Source organism: Diceros bicornis, chromosome 8 (genome assembly GCF_020826845.1).
Source record: "Diceros bicornis minor isolate mBicDic1 chromosome 8, mDicBic1.mat.cur, whole genome shotgun sequence".
In the NCBI taxonomy this organism is placed as follows: domain Eukaryota; kingdom Metazoa; phylum Chordata; class Mammalia; order Perissodactyla; family Rhinocerotidae; genus Diceros; species Diceros bicornis.
Window position 1 is genome coordinate 84,763,982 of NC_080747.1, and position 19,133 is coordinate 84,783,114.

The following is a 19,133-nucleotide window of genomic DNA, read 5'->3' on the forward strand; positions in this document are numbered from 1 at the left end:
CAAATGTTGCTAAACTACAGCAATGCCTCAGAAAGAAGGAGAATGAGCGTTAAGAATATAGCATGCTGGGGCCGGCCGGGTGGCACAAGCAGTTAAGTGTGCGAGCTCTGCTTCGGCGGCCCGGGGTTCGTGGGTTCGGATCCCAGGCGCGCACCGACGCACCGCTTGTTAAGCCATGCTGTGGCACGGCGTCCCATATAAAGTACAGGAAGATGGGCATGGATATTAGCTCAGGGCCAATCTTCCTCAAGAAAAAAGGGGAGGATTGGCATCAGATGTTAGCTCAGGGCTAGTCCTCCTCACACACACAAAAAAAAGAATATAGCATGCTGCCTAGAAGAATCACTTGTACCATTCCAGAGAGAAACTTCAGAGAGTAGGTAGTGATTTTTTAAAATTATACACGATTAAATGTTTGAGGAGATGATGAAGAAGAGGAGGGAGCACATAAAGATCAGTCAGCAAATGGAACTAACAGGCAGTGCATTACAGGGAGCACATAAAGATCAGTCAGCAAATGGAACTAACAGGCAGTGCATTACAGGGTAATGGTTAATGCATGGATCTAGGAAGCAGGATGTCTGGGTTTAAACCGAAACTTGGTACCTGTGGATCTTGGCTAAGTTACTTAACTTCTCTGTACATCAGTTTCCACATTGTTAAGATGGAGATAACAATTGTACTTACCTCAAAGGGTTGTTACTTTGAGGAGTAAATGAGTTAACATATGTAAAGCCCTTAAGACAATGTCTGACACATAGTCTTACTTCAGTATTAGCTAGTCTTTCGAGAAGTTGGACACTGTAGGGAAGGAGAAAGTTTGAGAAGTCTCAGGGAGTAGCAGAGTCAGGAAAAAACAATAGGGTAGAAAAGACTTGAGCATGTTTGTAGACATGGAGAGAAGGAGAGATTCAGGAAAGAATAACGAAAACAAGAAAAGACTATGGGAAAGATAAGCACATTTGGAGGCATTGGCCTTAAAAAAGAGAAAGGATACAAGTTGTCACACAAAAGGGAAGATGGAGAGCCCAAGAGGACACAGAGCAGTTTTCAGGAACTAACAGAGGAGGTGAGGCAACAAAGCTCACAGAGATTCCAAATACCAACGTCAGTCTTCTCATTCAAGGAAGAAAACGTAGGAGTGAGAATTTTGTGGAGTAACGAAAAATTTTTAGAACAGTTATTCCTGAAAATTGAAAAGGTGTTCACTAGAGATGAGTAAAAGTGTAGTGTGGGCTAATTCAGAGTGGATTCAGGTACCAGTTTTCATAACTTTGGCAACACATAGACTAGAGCCAGATAAAATGGCCTATAGGGGGCGAGGAAGCACTGAGGCGGATCCAGCGAGACAGCAAATTGCACCAACAACCACCCACCCAGAATTCCTCCTCATGACTGTCTAGGGACATTGTCCGCCTCTAATTAAACCCTCTTTTGTGTAAGCAGCAATCAATCAACATCAATCAAAACCACTTCTTATATAATTTTATTACTTATATAGTTTTCAATTTTAACTAATTGTTATTATAACCACATACAGTAAAGTAACTGATTTCTGCTTTTAAATCTTGTGATGTTCAAAAACTATACAATTTTAAATAGTAAATAGGCTTTTGGTGAAATACGGCAGACTGGACATTCATATTTCTCTCTAGTCCTCCTGAAACTCCCTAAAATAAAAGAATAAAAAGGCCATAAAAGCCACAGGACAGGGAGAATAGAAGATGATATGACAGCACTAAGATCATTATTTTGGAAGATGAAAAGAGGAGGATGAGTTCTAACCGACTTCACAAAGTCAACAATAAGCAAAGTGATGCAGGGCCCGGAATCTCAGAGAAGTTCAGAAATTGGAGGCACTAAGTACCTCTGAAGGTGGTGGTGAAAGAGTGGAACTGAAAATGAGAGAATTAGGTGTAAGTTTATTTAAGGAGCAATTAGAACCCCCGATCCTTGCTCCCAAGCCAGTGCAGCAAGGCAACCACCCCAAATGATGACCAGACGTTTACCCTTTGGGGAAACTGAACCAGAAAGACCCCAATTCAAGGACACAAAGCAAACTGAAGGCTGGAGTGAAGTACAGTGCTGAGAACAGGGCTAGTAAGAGAAATATCCACAGTGCCCCAGTCCCCTTCTCCTCCCATTCTACTTCCCAATATGGGACTCCAGGAATGTACACCACCCTTCCCACCCCCAGGCAAGAATGGAGAAAACCAACTACCTGAGAGAAGAGACCAGTAGATAAGCCCCACACATATACACAGAGCTTCCAACAAGTTTTTTGTATCTCATACTTAAAAAAAAAGAACACTTTCCACTTTTCTGTATAACATTACTGTATAATATTATATAATATTTCAGTTATGTTATAGAAGGGCAGAAAGTCTGTCTGTTTTGTCCCATTGAAGCATTTCCAGTACTTAGAGGAATGCCAAGTACATATTAGGTACTCAATAAATACTTGATCAATGAATTCAGTGTATTTAAAATTGGTTGGACTCTCATGGAAACCCAAGCACCTCACGAATGTTATCTTTCTATGTGTAGAAAAGTCTCCTTAACATCCGTACACTTTGCAGCCAAATTCCACTTCACTGCACCTCAGTTTTAAACATAAAATTCACCTTAGGCAACTTCTAAAAATGGCTGATATTAATTTTTCTTTTTTTAGAAAAATAGGTGGATCATATCACTTTATATTTAATAGCAACTATTTTAAATGAAAGCACAAGACGTTTCATTTAGAACAGAGCCTGATCACAGCCGACATGAGGAATGGGCTCCATAGTCACTCTAGCGGCTTTGAGGAGCTAACAATCCCCAATTACCTTACCTTCCTAAGGAATCAACACCTAACAAATACAGTCCTCCAAAGGTGTAGACTCAGAGGAAAAAGACCCACCTGTCCCCATAGATACTGAAATGGCTTCTTCATGTGTCTATACAGTAGTCAGAGAGAGAAAAGAACACAGCAAGCGTCACAGGGTGAGACGTGAAACCTCACCTAGTGGCAATAATTGAATAACTGGAGAAATGGAATTCTGTGCTCCCCTTCTTCGCTCATAACTGCCTTCTTATCATCCCCTTATCATCCTATCTTTCCCCAAAAATGTGCATGAACATTTCCTGCATGCACACACACACAACACATGCTACGTGGAGTGCAGTACCTCACATTGACTGGATTTGGGGCAAGGGTACAAAGGAAATTGCACATCGTTTGTCTGAATATTTAAAAGTTACAATAAACCTAACAAATTGTTAAATAAAATATCTTCCATCCTCCTACTGTGATAAATATGTTTCCATGGCTACAAAACCAGAAAAAAAATATGTGTAAAGCTATGGTTTTTATATGACTGAATATAGACAAAATACCAAAGACAATGAAACTTAAATGTTATTGCATATCTGAGTATTCTGTGATGGGCCAGAACTGTTTGGAGGAATATCAATAAAGACATCCCTAAGTCATACATTTTAATTATTCTATAATGTTTCTTTTGTTCTTCCTATATTCCAGGAAAATCAAGACTCATGCTGTTACAATCTATATTGTCAAATAATTTGTGTTCTATTGATAGTAATGTCAAATTAGACTACTTTTCTTAACTCATTGCAACTCTTAGTTTCTTATTATTTTCAATTTGGAAAAACTTCACTGTGTTCAAGTAGTAGCAACAGGAATCATCAACGAAATTCTTAAGGCAATACCTGGACTCAGAAATGAACCATGAATTTTACATGTCATGTTCGATCATTGTAATGGGGTCATCTAGATTAAGTTATTTTTATCATCTAAAATACTAGAAAATATTTTAATTTTATTATTAAAATCACTATCACTTATATTACAATACCTACTGCCTCTTAAAGCATAATCTAGACACTTACAGTATTTCTTAAATTCTACTTCTTTTAATTTTTTTAATGTAATATAAAGAGAAAACAGAAAATAATAGTATATTGCTCCATTTTTTTAAATCTCTCTTCATTCAAGACTATGCCTTCAACCAAAATGACCAGAAAATAGCCTCCATAAGAAATTAGTGTCAGGAATATTTCTGTGGCTCACCTCAAGGCCTGATACAGGGCTGTCGTCCTGACACCCACCTTCTCTGCCTTCAGCTGGACTTCTTACTCCTAGAAGTCTATTTCCAGAATCCTCGCTTCATTCCGCCCTCTCTCCAGATTGATAGTTTACCCAGGTTCACAATTCCACAGCTGTTTCTATTCAGAATAGCGAAGGGATTGAGCCACTGGTTCGGTGCCGGAAGCCCAATGCCATTTGGCTTCCAGTTCCCTTACATGTGACCTGTTCAATTATTCTCAAAACTTTTAGGATATTCTTTCCCAGATACTTGCAAGGCTGGCTCTTCTTTCTCATTAACCAATTCTCTGCTGACCTGTTAAGGGGCCTTTCTTGACAAGTCCATCAAAGAAGCCCCCATATGTCACTCCCATATCACCATGTTTTATTTTCATCAAAGTGTTTACCGCTACCTGGTGTTTTCTTGTTTTACTCTTTTCTATACTGTCTATTCCTGCTGAATAAACTGTAAGTTCCACAGGAAGTCATCTGCTTTGGAATCCCCAGTGCCCAGGACAGGAGCAGGGACTTAGTACATGTTTACTGAATAAATGAATAACAGCCTGTACACTAGTGCTACCACCAAAGTAAACTAAGAATGGCCTTCTGATTGAGATTTCTAAACTATACAAAACAGGATCATGTCTAGGACCCCATCTTTGTCGTGATGCTTATATTTACTGCAAACATGTCTTCTGGCCATAGTGAATCATAAATCAGGAGCCCTAAAACTTTAAAACTAAAATCAAACTTTTGAGCAGTTTAATTTATTCATCCTCAGAAAGCAATGCCCTTGGGTCAAATTATCTTCTTCTCCCTATAAAAATTAATATTTATTAAGTTAAGAGTTAATGTCATCATCTTGATTCTAGTAGAGCAGTAACATAAAGAGGCAATCCAGTGAGGTACATAACAGTGCAGGCTTCAGCATCAGGTGACCTCGGTTCTGACCCAAGCTTCACCACTTAGGAGCCGTGTGTCCCTGAGTGTGTTATTTAACCCTCTCTAAGCCACAGTCTCCTAATTATAACAGTACTTGAAGCCTAGGCTATACTAAGGCTATAAATGAGATCATTCATTTAAAGTTCTAGGCATAGTCCTCAAGCATTTAATAACTGCTAGCTGTAATTACTGTAAGAAATTATCTACTTGAACATTCCCACATTCTTTGCAAAATCTTGGCTGAAAGCATCATTCATTACACTGCATGAAACAATTTCCTCTCTTAGCTCAGTGCTCACATAAAACTGCCTCCTTCGGCCAGCCCCGTGGTGCAGCGGTTAAGTGCACACGCTCCGCTTCTGGCGGCCCGGATTCGGATCCCCAGCACACACCGACACACCGCTTGTCAAGCCATGCTGTGGCAGCGTCCCATATAAAGTGGAGGAAGATGGTCACGGATGTTAGCCCAGGGCCAGTCTTCCTCAGAAAAAAGAGGAGGATTGGCATGGATGTTAGCTCAGGGCTTATCTTCTTCACAAAAAAAAAAAAAAAAAAAAAAACTGCCTCCTCAGAGTGACGTCAGCATCATGGTGGAGTGAGCTTCCCCCATTGAACTCTCCCCCTCTAAGACACGACAAAAAGGACATTCATATCCCAATAGAAGCTATTCACACAACACAGGGAACATCTGAGGCACCCAGGCAGCTGTACACCGAGGACTGAGGTGCTAGAATTCCCAGAGAAAGTGGAAGGAGGTAAGAGGAGCTCCCTTCCTTCCCCAAGGACTGCGACCCTGAGAATGAGACCATGCGGCTCTCAGAGAGGCGGGGGCTCGGCTCTCTGTGGGAAAACCAGCGCTCTCCGAGATCCCTCACAGCCTGTGGGGAATCCCCCTATGGAAGGAGTGGAACTGTTGCGAGAGTACTTTCGACAAGTTAGCCCCTCAGGAGAGCAGAGAGCCACAGCAAGGCGAGAGACCTCTGAGATCGGGAGGCAAACGTAAGTGCCCCTCCCCAACCTGGCCCGCCGGCCTGGGGCTTCAGCACAGCGGTCCTGCAGCCTCGACACAGCTGCGTTTCAGCTCGGCCCTGCCCCCAGAGGCAGCGGCCCCCAGGCACCCAGACACCAGGGGTGGCAGGCCCCCAGCACCAGGGTCCCACTAGCAGCGTCAGCGAGACCCCGCCCCACCCCCAGGGGCAGTGGCCACCAGGCACCCAGGTCCCACCAGCAGTGGCAGCACAACTGCGCCCCGCCACCACCAGCGGCAGGGCATGCCCACACCACTGCACGAGAGGCGGCGGCAGCTCAGGTCCCACCGTGCCACAGCCCCAGCTGCTCCAGCTGGACTGCACCACGGCCCCAGCTACCCCGGCTCCACCGTGCCACAGCCCCAGCCCCTTTGGCTTGACTGTGCCCCAGCCCCAGTTGCATCAGCTCGACCGTGCCTTGCCCCCAGCTCCTTTGGCTCAACACCCCCCTAGGCTCCAGCTGCTTCGGCTTGGCTGTGCTCAGGGTCCAGCTGACTTGGAGCCAGCAACTTCGACCCAGCCACACTCCAGTTCCAGCTTCTTCAGCCCAGTGGTGCTCCAGCTGCAGCTTCTTTGGCCTAGCTGCACTCCAGTCCCAGCTGTTCCCATGCTTCACCCCCAGCAGCCTCCGCTCAGCTGCACTTCGGATCAGCCATGCTTCAGCTCAGCCACACTTCAGCTCAGCTGGGGGCAGACCAGAGTGTCCGCAGATCGAGGTGGGCCGGAATACACAGCCCTTGACCCCCACACAGCAGCGGCAAGAGGAAACTGCCACCATGTATTTTCGCTATGAGGAAAAATAAACCAACACCAACAGGCACTATCCAAAAATATATGAAATCTCCAGACCAAAAGGAAAATGACAAGCGCCCAGAAGTCAACCCAGAAAGCACAGAAATGTATCACCTTAATGACAGAGATCTCAAAATAGCCATCATAAAAAAGCTTAATGAAATACAAGAAAACACAGATAGACAATTCAATGAAATCCGGAGTTTCTTCACAAAAGAGATTGAAACTATAAAGAAAAACCAATCAGAAATTTTAGAGATGAAAAACACAACAGAGGAGATAAAGACAAATCTGGAAGCCTTAAGCACCAGGGCTGACAATATGGAGGAAAGAATTAGTAATATTGAGGACAGCAATGCAGAAATGCTCCAGATGGAGGAGGAAAGAGAACTAAGACTAAAAAGAAATGAAGAAACTCTCCAAGAAATATCCAACTCAATTAGGAAATCCAACATAAGGATTATAGGTATTCCAGAGGGAGAAGTGAGAAAAAAAGGAGCAGAGAACTTGTTCAAAGAAACAATAGCTGAGAACTTCCCAAACCTGGGGAAGGAGATAGAAATACCAGTGAATGAAATAAATAGATCTAAATATATCAACGTGAAAAGACCCTCTCCGAGGCATATAGTAGTAAAACTGGCAAAAGTCAAAGACGAAGAAAAAATATTAAGGGCAGCTAGATTAAAAAAAAAATGTACAAGTGACGTCAGCATCATGGCGGAGTGAGCTTTCCCGTGAATTCTTCCCCCACAAGATACAACAAAAGCAACAGCCACAGACCAACAACGGAATCCCAGACAGTGAAAACCTAGAGTGGAGGGATCCACACTGCCGCACATCTGAGACCGGAACGTGCTGGGCCCCCGGAGGAAGTGGGGAGAGGTAGGGAGAACTCCGCTCCCTCCCCATCAGATCAGCGATCCGGTCCACGCGGCTCCCAGAGAGGGGGGAGGGGCGGCCCTCGGCAGGAAACTGTAGCTCTTCGGGCTCTCTCAGCCAGTGGGAAACTCCCGCACAGAGGGCTCAGAGGAGCCACAGGGCTACCATCAACATCTGAGCACCCCAGAGAGCGGATAAAGAGGGGCAAATGAGAAGCCTCCCACGTCAGGGACCGAGAGGGCAAAAGAGAGAGCTCCCCCCTCCCCGCAACCCGGAGTCTGCAGCTCGACTAGACCTAGCGATCCGAGGCAGACCTGAACAAACTGGACAGGACCCGTGGATCGCAGTGGGGAAAAAAAAAAAAACAAAACAAAACTGCGGATCGCAGCAGAAAAACTGGGGCAGAGCGCAGGGGGCTTAGACTACACAGCCCTTTACCACCAGACAGTGGCGGCAGGTGGAAATTGCAACCAGAGACTTCCAGGATGAGGAAAAACAAAACCAACACAGGAACCACAATGCAAAAATATATGAAATCACCAGACCAGAAACAAAATGACAAGCACCCAGAAATCAACCCCAAAGACACAGAAATCCATAAACTAAATGACAGAGATTTCAAAATAGCTATCATAAAAACACTCAACGAAATACGAGACAACACAGACAAACAATTAAATGAGATTAGGAGTTTCTTCACAAAAGAGATTGAAATCATAAAGAAAAACCAATCAGTGCTGATGGAGATGAAGAACACAATGGAGGAGATAAAGGAGAATCTGGAATCTTTAAAGAACAGAGCTGACAATATGGAGGAAAGAATTAGTACTTTAGAGGATAGGAATACAGATATACTCCAGATGGAAGAGGAGAGAGAACTAAGACTAAAAAGAAATGAAGAAAGACTCCGAGAAATATCTGACTCTATTAGAAAATGTAACATAAGAATTATAGGTATTCCTGAGGGAGAAGAGAGGGAAAGAGGAACAGAGAGCCTATTCAAGGAAATAATAGCTGAAAATTTCCCAAATCTGGGGAAGGAGCAGGAAATACCAGTAAGCGAAGCCAACAGGACGCCTATATATATTAACAGACAAAGGCCTTCACCACGACACCTAGTGGTAAGGCTAGCCAGGGTCAACGACAAAGAAACAATATTAAGGGCAGCTAGACAAAAACAAAAAATAACGTACAAAGGAACTCCCATCAGGCTCTCAGCGGATTTATCAACAGAAACTTTTCAGGCTAGAAGAGACTGGAATGATGTATTCAAAATACTAAAAGACAAAAACTTTCAGCCAAGAATACTCTATCCAGCAAAAATATCCTTCAAATATGATGGAGAAATAGTAACTCTCCCAGATAAACAAAAGCTAAGGGAGTTCGTGGCCACGAGACCCCCACTACAAGAAATACTCAAGAAGGCCCTCAGGCCTGAAAAAAAGAAGAGAAAGGGAACACAAAGCTTGGAGTAAGGAGAAAAGTAGGTAGACAAAATCAGAGAAATAGTAGATCTTTACCGGAATAGGTTAGCAACCACTTAAATACTAAACACAAAGATCAAAGGAAGAAATTCACCAAAAATAAATTTAACCTCATCACTGTAAACACACAGCCACAACACAAGATAGAATAAGGTATAACAAGAGCAACTTAGAAGGGGAAGAGGAAAGTGACTGAATTGACTTAGTATAAGGAAATAGGAGGCTATCAGATAATGGACTATCTCATACACAAGATTTTTTGCCCAAACCTCAAGGTAACCACTAAACAAATAATCAAATTAAAACCACATATGATAAACAAAGAGAAAACTAGAAGAATCATAAGACAGAACAACCAAACTGAATTGGCAGTCCAAAACAAATGGGACAAGAAACAAAGGAAATGCAAAAGAACCAGAAAATAAGTGACAAAACAGCAACATTCAGCCCTCATATATCAATAATTACCCTAAATGTAAATGGATTGAACTCTCCAATCAAAAGATACAGAGTGGCAGGATGGATTAAAAAGTAAGACCCAACAATATGCTGCCTTCAGGAAACACATCTTAGCACTAAAGACAAGCACAGGCTCAGAGTGAAAGGATGGAAGACAATACTCCAAGCTAATGGCAAACAAAAGAAAGCAGGTGTTGCCATACTCATATCAGACAAAGTAGACTTCAAGATAAAACAGGTTAAGAAAGACAAAGAAGGGAAATATATAATGATAAAAAAGACACTCCATCAAGAAGACATATCACTTATAAATATATATGCACCCAACATAGGAGCACCAATGTACATAAAACAACTATTAACAAACCTAAAAGGAGAAATCAACAACAACACAATAATAGTAGGGGATCTTAACACCCCACTTACAGCAATGGATAGATCATCCAGACAAAAAGTTAATAAAGAAATATTAGACTTAAATGAAAAACTGGACGAGATGGACCTAGTAGACGTATACAGAGCACTCTACCCAAAAACAGCTGACTACACATTCTTCTCAAGCGCGCATGGAACATTCTCTAGGATAGACCATATGTTGGGAAACAAAGCAAGCCTCAATAAATTTAAGAAGATTGAAATCATAACAAGCATCTTTTCAGACCATAAGGCTATGAAACTGGAAATGAACCAGGAAAAAAAAACTGGGAAAGTGACAAAAATGTGGAGATTAAACAACATGCTACTGAACAACCAATGGATCATTGATGAAATTAAAGGAGAAATCAAAAACTATCTGGAAACAAACGAAAATGATAACATGCCATATCAAACCATATGGGATGCAGCAAAAGCGGTCCTGAGAGGGAAACTCATAGCGATACAAGCCCACCTTAACAAACAAGAAAAAGCCCTAATAGGCAACCTTAAATTACACCTAACAGAACTAGAAAAAGAAGAACAAACAAAGCCCAAAGCCAGCAGAAGGAGAGAAATAACAAAAATCAGAGCAGAAATAAATGATATTGAGACCAAAAAAACAGTAGAAAGGATTAATGAAACAAAGAGTTGGTTCTTCGAGAAGATAAACAAAATAGACAAACCCTTAGCCAGGCTTACTAAGAAAAAAAGAGAAAAGGCTCAAGTAAATAAAATTAGAAATGAAAGAGGAGAAATTACAACGGATACCATGGAAATACACAGGATTATAAGAGAATGAGAAATTATATGCCAACAAATTGGACAATCTAGAAGAAATGGATAAATTCTTAGACTTATACAACCTCCCAAAATTGAACCAAGAAGAAATGGAAAATCTGAATAGACCAATAACAACTAAAGAGATTGAAATAGTAATCAAAAACCTCCCAAAAAATAAAAGTCCAGGACCAGATGGCTTCTCCAGTGAATTTTACCAAACATTCAAAGAAGATTTAATACCCATCCTTCTGAAACTATTCCAAAAAATAGAGGAAGATGGAACACTTCCTAAATCATTCTACGAGGCCAACATCACCCTGATACCAAAACCAGACAAAGACAATACAAAGAAAGAAAATTACAGGCCAATATCGCTGATGAACATTGATGCAAAAATCCTCAACAAAATATTGGCAAACCGAATACAACAATATACTAAAAAGATCATACACCATGATCAAGTGGGATTTATACCAGAGACGCAGGGATGGTTCAACATCCGCAAATCAATCAACGTGATACATCACATCAACAAAACAAAGAATAAAAACCACATGATCGTCTCAATAGACGCAGAGAAGGCATTTGACAAGATACAACATCCATTTATGATAAAAACTCTCAATAAAATGGGAATAGAAGGAAAGTACCTCAACATAATAAAGGCCATATATGACAAACCCACAGCTAACATCATACTCAACGGGGAAAGACTGAAAGCCATTCCTCTGAGAACAGGAACGAGGCAGGGCTGCCCACTCTCACCACTCCTGTTCAACATAGTACTGGAGGTTTTGGCCAGAGCAATTAGGCAAGAAAAAGGAATAAAAGGTATCCAAATAGGTAACGAAGAAGTGAAACTCCCACTATTTGCAGATGACATGATTATATATATAGAAAACCCTAAAGAATCTGTTGGAAAACTGTTAGAAACAATCAACAACTACAGCAAAGTTGCAGGGTACAAAATCAATCTACAAAAATCAGTTGCATTTCTATATGCTAATAATGAACTAACAGAAAGAGAGCTCAAAAAGAATACCATTTACAATTGCATCAAAAAGAATAAAATACCTAGGAATAAATCTTACCAAGGAGGTGAAGGACCTATACAATGAGAACTACAAGACATTATTGAGGGAAATCCACGATGACATAAAGAAATGGAAAGATATCCCATGCACGTGGATTGGAAGAATAAACATAGTTAAAATGTCTATATTACCTAAAGCAATCTACAGATTCAATGCAAACCCAATCAGAATCCCAATGACATTCTTCACAGAAATAGAAAAAAGAATACTAAAATTTATATGGGGCAACAAAAGACCCCGAATAGCTAAAGAAATCCTAAAGAAAAAGAACAAAGCAGGAGGCATCACAATTCCTGACTTCAAAACATACTACAAAGCAATAGTAATCAAAACAGCATGGTACTGGTACAAAAACAGACACACAGATCAATGGAACAGAATTGAAAGCCCAGAAATAAAACCACACATATACGGACAGCTAATTTTCGACAAAGGTGCTAAGGACATGCAATGGAGAAAGGAAAGTCTCTTCAATAAATGGTGTTGGGAAAACTGGACAGCCACATGCAAAAGAATGAAAGTGGACCATGTGCTATCGCCATTCACAAAAATTAACTCAAAATGGATCAAAGACCTGAAGGTGAGACCTGAAACTATAAAACTCATAGAAGAAAATATAGGCAACACACTATTTGACATTGGTTTTAAAGGAATCTTTTCAGATGACATGCCTACCCAGACTAGGGAAACTAAAGAAAAAATAAACAAGTGGGACTTTATCAGATTAAAGAGCTTTTATAAGACAAATGAAACCAGAATCAAGATGAACAAACAACCAACCAGCTGGGAGAGAATATTTGCAAAACATACATCTGACAAGGGGTTGATCTCCATAATATATAAAGAACTCACACAATTGAACAACAAAAAAACAAACAACCCGATCAAAAAATGGGCAGAGGAAATGAACAGACACTTCTCCAAGGAAGATATACAGATGGCCAATAGGCACATGAAAAGATGCTCAACATCACTAATCATCAGGGAAATGCAAATCAAAACAACGCTAAGATACCACCTCACGCCCGTTAGAATGGCTATAATCACCAAGACAAAAAACAACAAATGTTGGAGAGGATGTGGAGAAACAGGAACCCTCATACACAGCTGGTGGGAATGCAAATTGGTGCAGCCTCTATGGAAAACGGTATGGAGATTCCTCAAAGAATTAAAAACAGAGATGCCCTATGATCCAGCCATCCCACTACTGGGAATCTATCCAACGCACCTGAAATCAACAATCCAAAGAGGCTTATGCACCCCTATGTTCATTGCAGCATTATTCACCATAGCCAAGAAGTGGAAGCAACCTAAGTGTCCCTCGACTGACGATTGGATTAAGAAAATGTGGTATATATATACAATGGAATACTACTCAGCCATAAAAAAGACAAAATTGTCCCATTTGCAACAACATGGATGGGCCTGGAGAGTATTATGTTAAGTGAAATAAGCCAGAAAGAGAAAGACAAACACTGTATGATCTCACTCATATGTGGAATATAAACCAACACATGGACAGAGAAAACTGGACTGTGGTTACCCGGGCAGTGGGGGTGAGGGGTGGGCACAAGGGGTGAAGGGAGTCATATATGGGCTGATGGACAAACAAAAATGTACAACCCAAAATTTCACAATGTTAGAAACCATTAACACATCAATAAAAAAAAAAAAATTAAAAAAAATGTACAAAGGATTTCCTATCAGGCTCTCAGCTGATTTCTCAACAGAAACTTTACAGGCTAGGAGGGAGTGGAACGATATATTCAAAATTCTGAAGGACAAAAACTTTCAGCCAAGAATACTCTATCCAGCAAAAATATCCTTCAGATATGATGGAGAAATAATAACTATCCCAGATAAACAAAAGTTAAGGGAGTTCATGGCCACAAGACCCCCACTACAAGAAGTGCTCAAGAAGGCCCTCATGCCTGAGAAAAAAAAGAGAAAAGGGATTCAAAGTTTTGAACGAGGAGGAAAACAGATTGACAAACCCAGAAAAACTGCAGCTCTCTATCACAATAGATTAGCAAACACTTAATTATAAAACCAACGATCAAGGGAAGGTAAGCACCAAAAATAAATATAACCTCATCGTGTTAAACACAATCTCAAAACACAAGAAGGAATAAGATGTGACAACAATAACTTAGAGAGGAAGAGAAAAGGGATCGAATCGACTTAGCCTAAGGGAATAAGAGGCCATCAAAAAGTGGACAAAGATTTTTTTACACAAACATCATGGTAACCACTAACCAAATAATCAGAACAGAATTACGTATGATAAAGACAGAGACAACTAAGAGAACCCCCATACAGAACTACCAAACCAAATTCGTAGTCCAAAACACATGGGATGAGAAACAAAAGAAATGCAAAAGAACCAGAAAAAGAGCGATAAAATAGCAACAATAAGCCCTCATATATCAATAATTACCCTAAATGTAAATGGACTGAACTCTCCAATCAAAAGACACAGAGTGGTGGGATGGATTAAAAAACAAGACCCAACAATATGCTGCATCCAGGAAACAGATCTCAGCTCTAAAGACAAACACAGGCTCAGAGTGAAGGGATGGAAGAACGATACTCCAAGCTAAGGGCAAACAAAAGAAAGCAGATGTTGCCGTACTTAGACAAAGTTCACTTCAAGATAAAACAGGTAATGAGAGACAAAGAGGGGCAATATATAATGATAAAAGGGACATCCCACCAAGAAGACATATCACTTTTATATATGCACCCAACACAGGAGCACCTAGGTACATAAAGCAACTATTAACAAACCTAAAAGGAGATATTAACTACAACACAATAATAGTAGGAGATCTTAACACCCCACTTTCATCAATGGATAGATCATCCAGACAGAAAATCAACAAGGAAATAATGGACTTAAATGAAAAACTTGATGAGATGGACTTAATAGATATATATAGAGCACTCCATCCAAACACGGCAGATTACACATCTTCTCAAGCGCGCGTGGAACATTCTCAATAATAGACCATACGTTGGGAAACAAGGCATGCTTATATAAATTTAAGAAGATTGGAATCATAAAAAGCATATTTTCTGACCATAACGCCATGAAGCTAGAAATCAACTACAAGAAAAAAACTGGGAAAATGACAAAGCTGTGGAGACTCAACAACATGCTACTAAACAACCAACAGATCATCAATGAAATTAAAGGAGAAATCACATCACATCTGGAAACAAATGAAAATGAAAATACACCATATCAACTCATATGGGATGCAGCAAAAGCAGTCCTGAAAGGGAAACTCATAGCAATACAGGCCCATCTTAACAAACAAAAAAAAAGCCCAAATAAGCAACCTCAAACTACGCCTAACAGAATTAGAAAAAGAAGAACAAACAAAGCCCAAAATCAACAGAAGGAGGGAAATAATAAAAATCAGAGCAGGTAAATGAAATTTAAATCAAAAAAACAGTAGAAAGGATCAATGAAACAAAAAGCTGGTTCTTTGAGAAGATAAACAAAATTGACAAACCCTTAGCCAGACTCACCAAGAAAAAAAGAGAGAAGGCTCAAATAAATAAAATTAGAAATGAAAAAGGATAAATTACAACAGATACCACAACAGAAACACAAAAGACTATAAGAGAATACTATGAAAAACTATATGCCAACAAATTGGACAATCTAGAAGAAATGGATAAATTCTTAGACTCATACAACCTCCCAAAACTGAATCAAGAATAAATAGAGAACCTGAATAGACCAATCACAAGTAAAGAGATTGAAACAGTAATCAAAAACCTCCCAAAAAATAAAAGTCCAGGACCAGATGGCTTCTCTGGAGAATTTTACCAAAGATTCAAAGAAGATTTAATACCTATCCTTCTCAAACTATTCCAAAAAATAGAGGAAGATGGAATACTTCCTAACACATTTTATGAGGCCAACAACACCCTGATACCAAAGCCAGACAAAGACATACTAAGAAGGAAAACTACAGACCAACATCCCTGATGAACAGACACAAAAGTCCTCAACAAAATATTGGCAAACCAAATACAGCAATACATTAAAAAGATCATACACCATTATCAAGTGGGACTTATACCAGGGACACAGGGATGGTTCAACATCTGCAAATCAATCAATGTGATACACCACATTAACAAAATGAGGAATAAAAACCATACGATCATCTCAATAGTTGCAGAGAAGGCATTTGACAAGATCCAACATCCATTTATGATAAAAACTCTCAAGAAATGGGTATAGAAGGTAAGTACCTTAACATAATAAAGGACATATATTGACAAACCCACAGCCAACATCGTACTCAATGGGGAAAAACCAAAAGCCATCCCCCTAAAAACAGAAACAAGACAAGGGCGCCCACTCTCGCCACTCTTATTCAACACAGTACTGGAGGTTCTGGCCAGAGCAATTAGGCAAGAAAAAGGAATAAAAGGAACCCAAATAGGCAACAAAGAAGTGAAACTCTCGCTATTTGCAGATGACATGATCTTATATATAAAAAACCCAAAGGATCCATTGGAAAACTATTAGAAATAATCAACAACTACAGCAAAGTTGCAGGATACAAAAGCAACTTACAGAAATCAGTTGCATTTCTATATACCAACAACGAACTAACAGAAAGAGAACTCAAGAAGACAAACCCATTTACAATTGCAACAAACAGAATAAAATATCTAGGAATAAATTTAACCAAGGAAGTGAAAGACCTATACAACGAGAACTCTAAGACCTTATTGAAAGAAATCGATGATGACACAAAGAAATGGAAAACTATTCCATGCACTTGGATTGGAAGAATAAACATAGTTAAAATGTCCATACTACCTAAACCAATCTACAGATTCAATGCAATCCCAATCAGAATCCCAAGGACATTCTTCATGGAAATAGAACAAAGAATACTAAAATTCATATGGGGCAAGAAAAGACCACGAATAGCTAAAGCAATCCTGAGAAAAAAGAACAAAGCTGGAGGCATCACAATCCCTGACTTCAAAACATACTACAAAGCAACAGTAATTAAAACAGCATGTTACTGGTACAAAAACAGACACACAGATCAATGGAAGACAATTGAAAGCCCAGAAATAAAACCTCACATCTACAGGCAGCTAATCTTTGATAAAGGAGCTAAGAACACACAATGGAGAAAGGAAAGTTTCTTCAATAAATGGTGCTGGGAAAACTGGACAGCCACTTGCAAAAGAATGAAAGTAGACCATCTTCTCTCACCATATACAAAAATTAACTCAAAATGGATCAAAGACCTGCAGGTGAGACCTGAAACTATAAAACTCTTGGAAAAAAATATAGGTAGTACACTATTCGTCATCAGCCATAAAGGGATCTTTTCGAATTCCATGTCTACTCTGACAAGGGAAACAAAAGAAAAAATAAACAAGTGGGACTTGATCAGATTAAAGAACTTCTACAAGGCAAATGAAACCAGGATCAAAATTAACAGGCAACCCACCAGCTGGGAAAGAATATTTGCAAACTGTATATCTGACAAGGGATTAATCTCCATAAAATATAAAGAATTCACGCAACTGAACAACAGAAAAACAAACAACCCGATCAAAAAATGGGCAGAGGAAATGAACAGACACTTCTCCAAAGAAGATATACAGATGGCCAATAGGCACATGAAAAGATGCTCAACATCACTAATCATCAGGGAAATGCAAATCAAAACCACACTAAGATATCATCTTACACCCATTAGAATGGCTATAATCACCAAGACAAAAAACAGCAAACGCTGGAGAGGCTGTGGAGAAACGGGAACCCTAATCCACTGCTGGTGGCAGTGCAAACTGGTGCAGCCTCTATGAAAACCAGTATGGAGATTCCTCAAAAAATTAAAATTAGAAATACCTTATGATCCAGCTATCCCACTACTGGGCATCTACCCAAGGAACCTGAAATCAACAATCCAAAGAGGCTTATGCACCCCCACGTTCATCGCAGCATTATTCACTACAGCCAAGACATGGAAGCAATCTAAGCGGCCCTCAACTGACGACTGGAAAAAGACAACGTGGTGTGTATATATATATATACATATACACACACACACAATGGAGTACTACTAGGCTATAAAAAAAGACAAAATCGTCCCATTTGCAACAACATGGACGGACCTGGAGGGTATTATGTTAAGCGAAATAAGCCAGAAAGAGAAAGACAAACAGTGCATGATTTCACTCATATGTAGAAGATAAACCAACACACGGACAGATAGAACTGTTTGGTGGTTACCAGGGACAAGGGGGGTGGGGGGTGAGCACAAGGGGTGGAGGGATACATTTATAGGGTTACTGGACAACCAATAATGTACAACAAAAATTTCACAATTAAAAAAAAAAAAACCTGCCTCCTCAAACACACTCGAGATTCTCCTGAATCAGTGGGGAGAAGGATACGACCAGTCATATTCTCTTTCCAGAAAGAAACTTGGGTCATTTTCCATAATAACCTCCTCCAGATATCTTTTTTCTGCTTTTTTTTTTTTTTCTTAGCTGGCTTTCCTTTTGATTTTATTTTTAACTGTCCCCTTTTATATTGTGTTTAACTTTGTAGCTTGTGGATCCATCATATACGAGCTGAGCGACCATGGAAAGGTTATTTAACATCTAAAGCTCCACTTTCTTAATCTGTCAAATGAGAAACGCTGTGGACACCAATGACACTATCATCCCAGCATCACTTTTTAATAACCACTCCTCTGCTGCATCCGTATTCCTTAGGGGCCATACAAGGGACCAACCCTCTAAGCACTTAGATTAGTCTAGAAGTGGATATCTAATTCAAGCTGGACCAGAGACACGTGCCAGGAATTCTGGATTTAGGACTAGGGTCAAGTCAATTTCCTTCTAGTAGCTGAAATTATAAGACATAAATCTCAGGAGTTGCTAGTGGCTGTTTCCCACTTATGAAAGAGCTGGACCACAGTGAAAGAAAAGAATGACGCTAAGACGCAGGGAGGAAAGGGGGGCTAACGGTTCTGTTGGTCCCAGGTTCCTGTTCTTCCTGTAGCTGGCTGTTCCATTAGCCCATTATCTTTCCAATTAATTCTGCTGTTTGCATCCATAATTTGGGTTTGATTTCCATCACTTGAAACCAAAATAGTTCTAATATGTAGAA

The 19,133-nt window shown here is 40.1% G+C and overlaps 1 protein-coding gene across 1 annotated transcript in view; it reads right to left on the reverse strand.

The window, feature by feature from the left end:
• The window catches only part of SLC39A8 (solute carrier family 39 member 8), a 91,786-nt gene that overhangs the window by 30,951 nt on the left and 41,702 nt on the right, over positions 1–19,133 (reverse strand). The window lies entirely within an intron of this gene.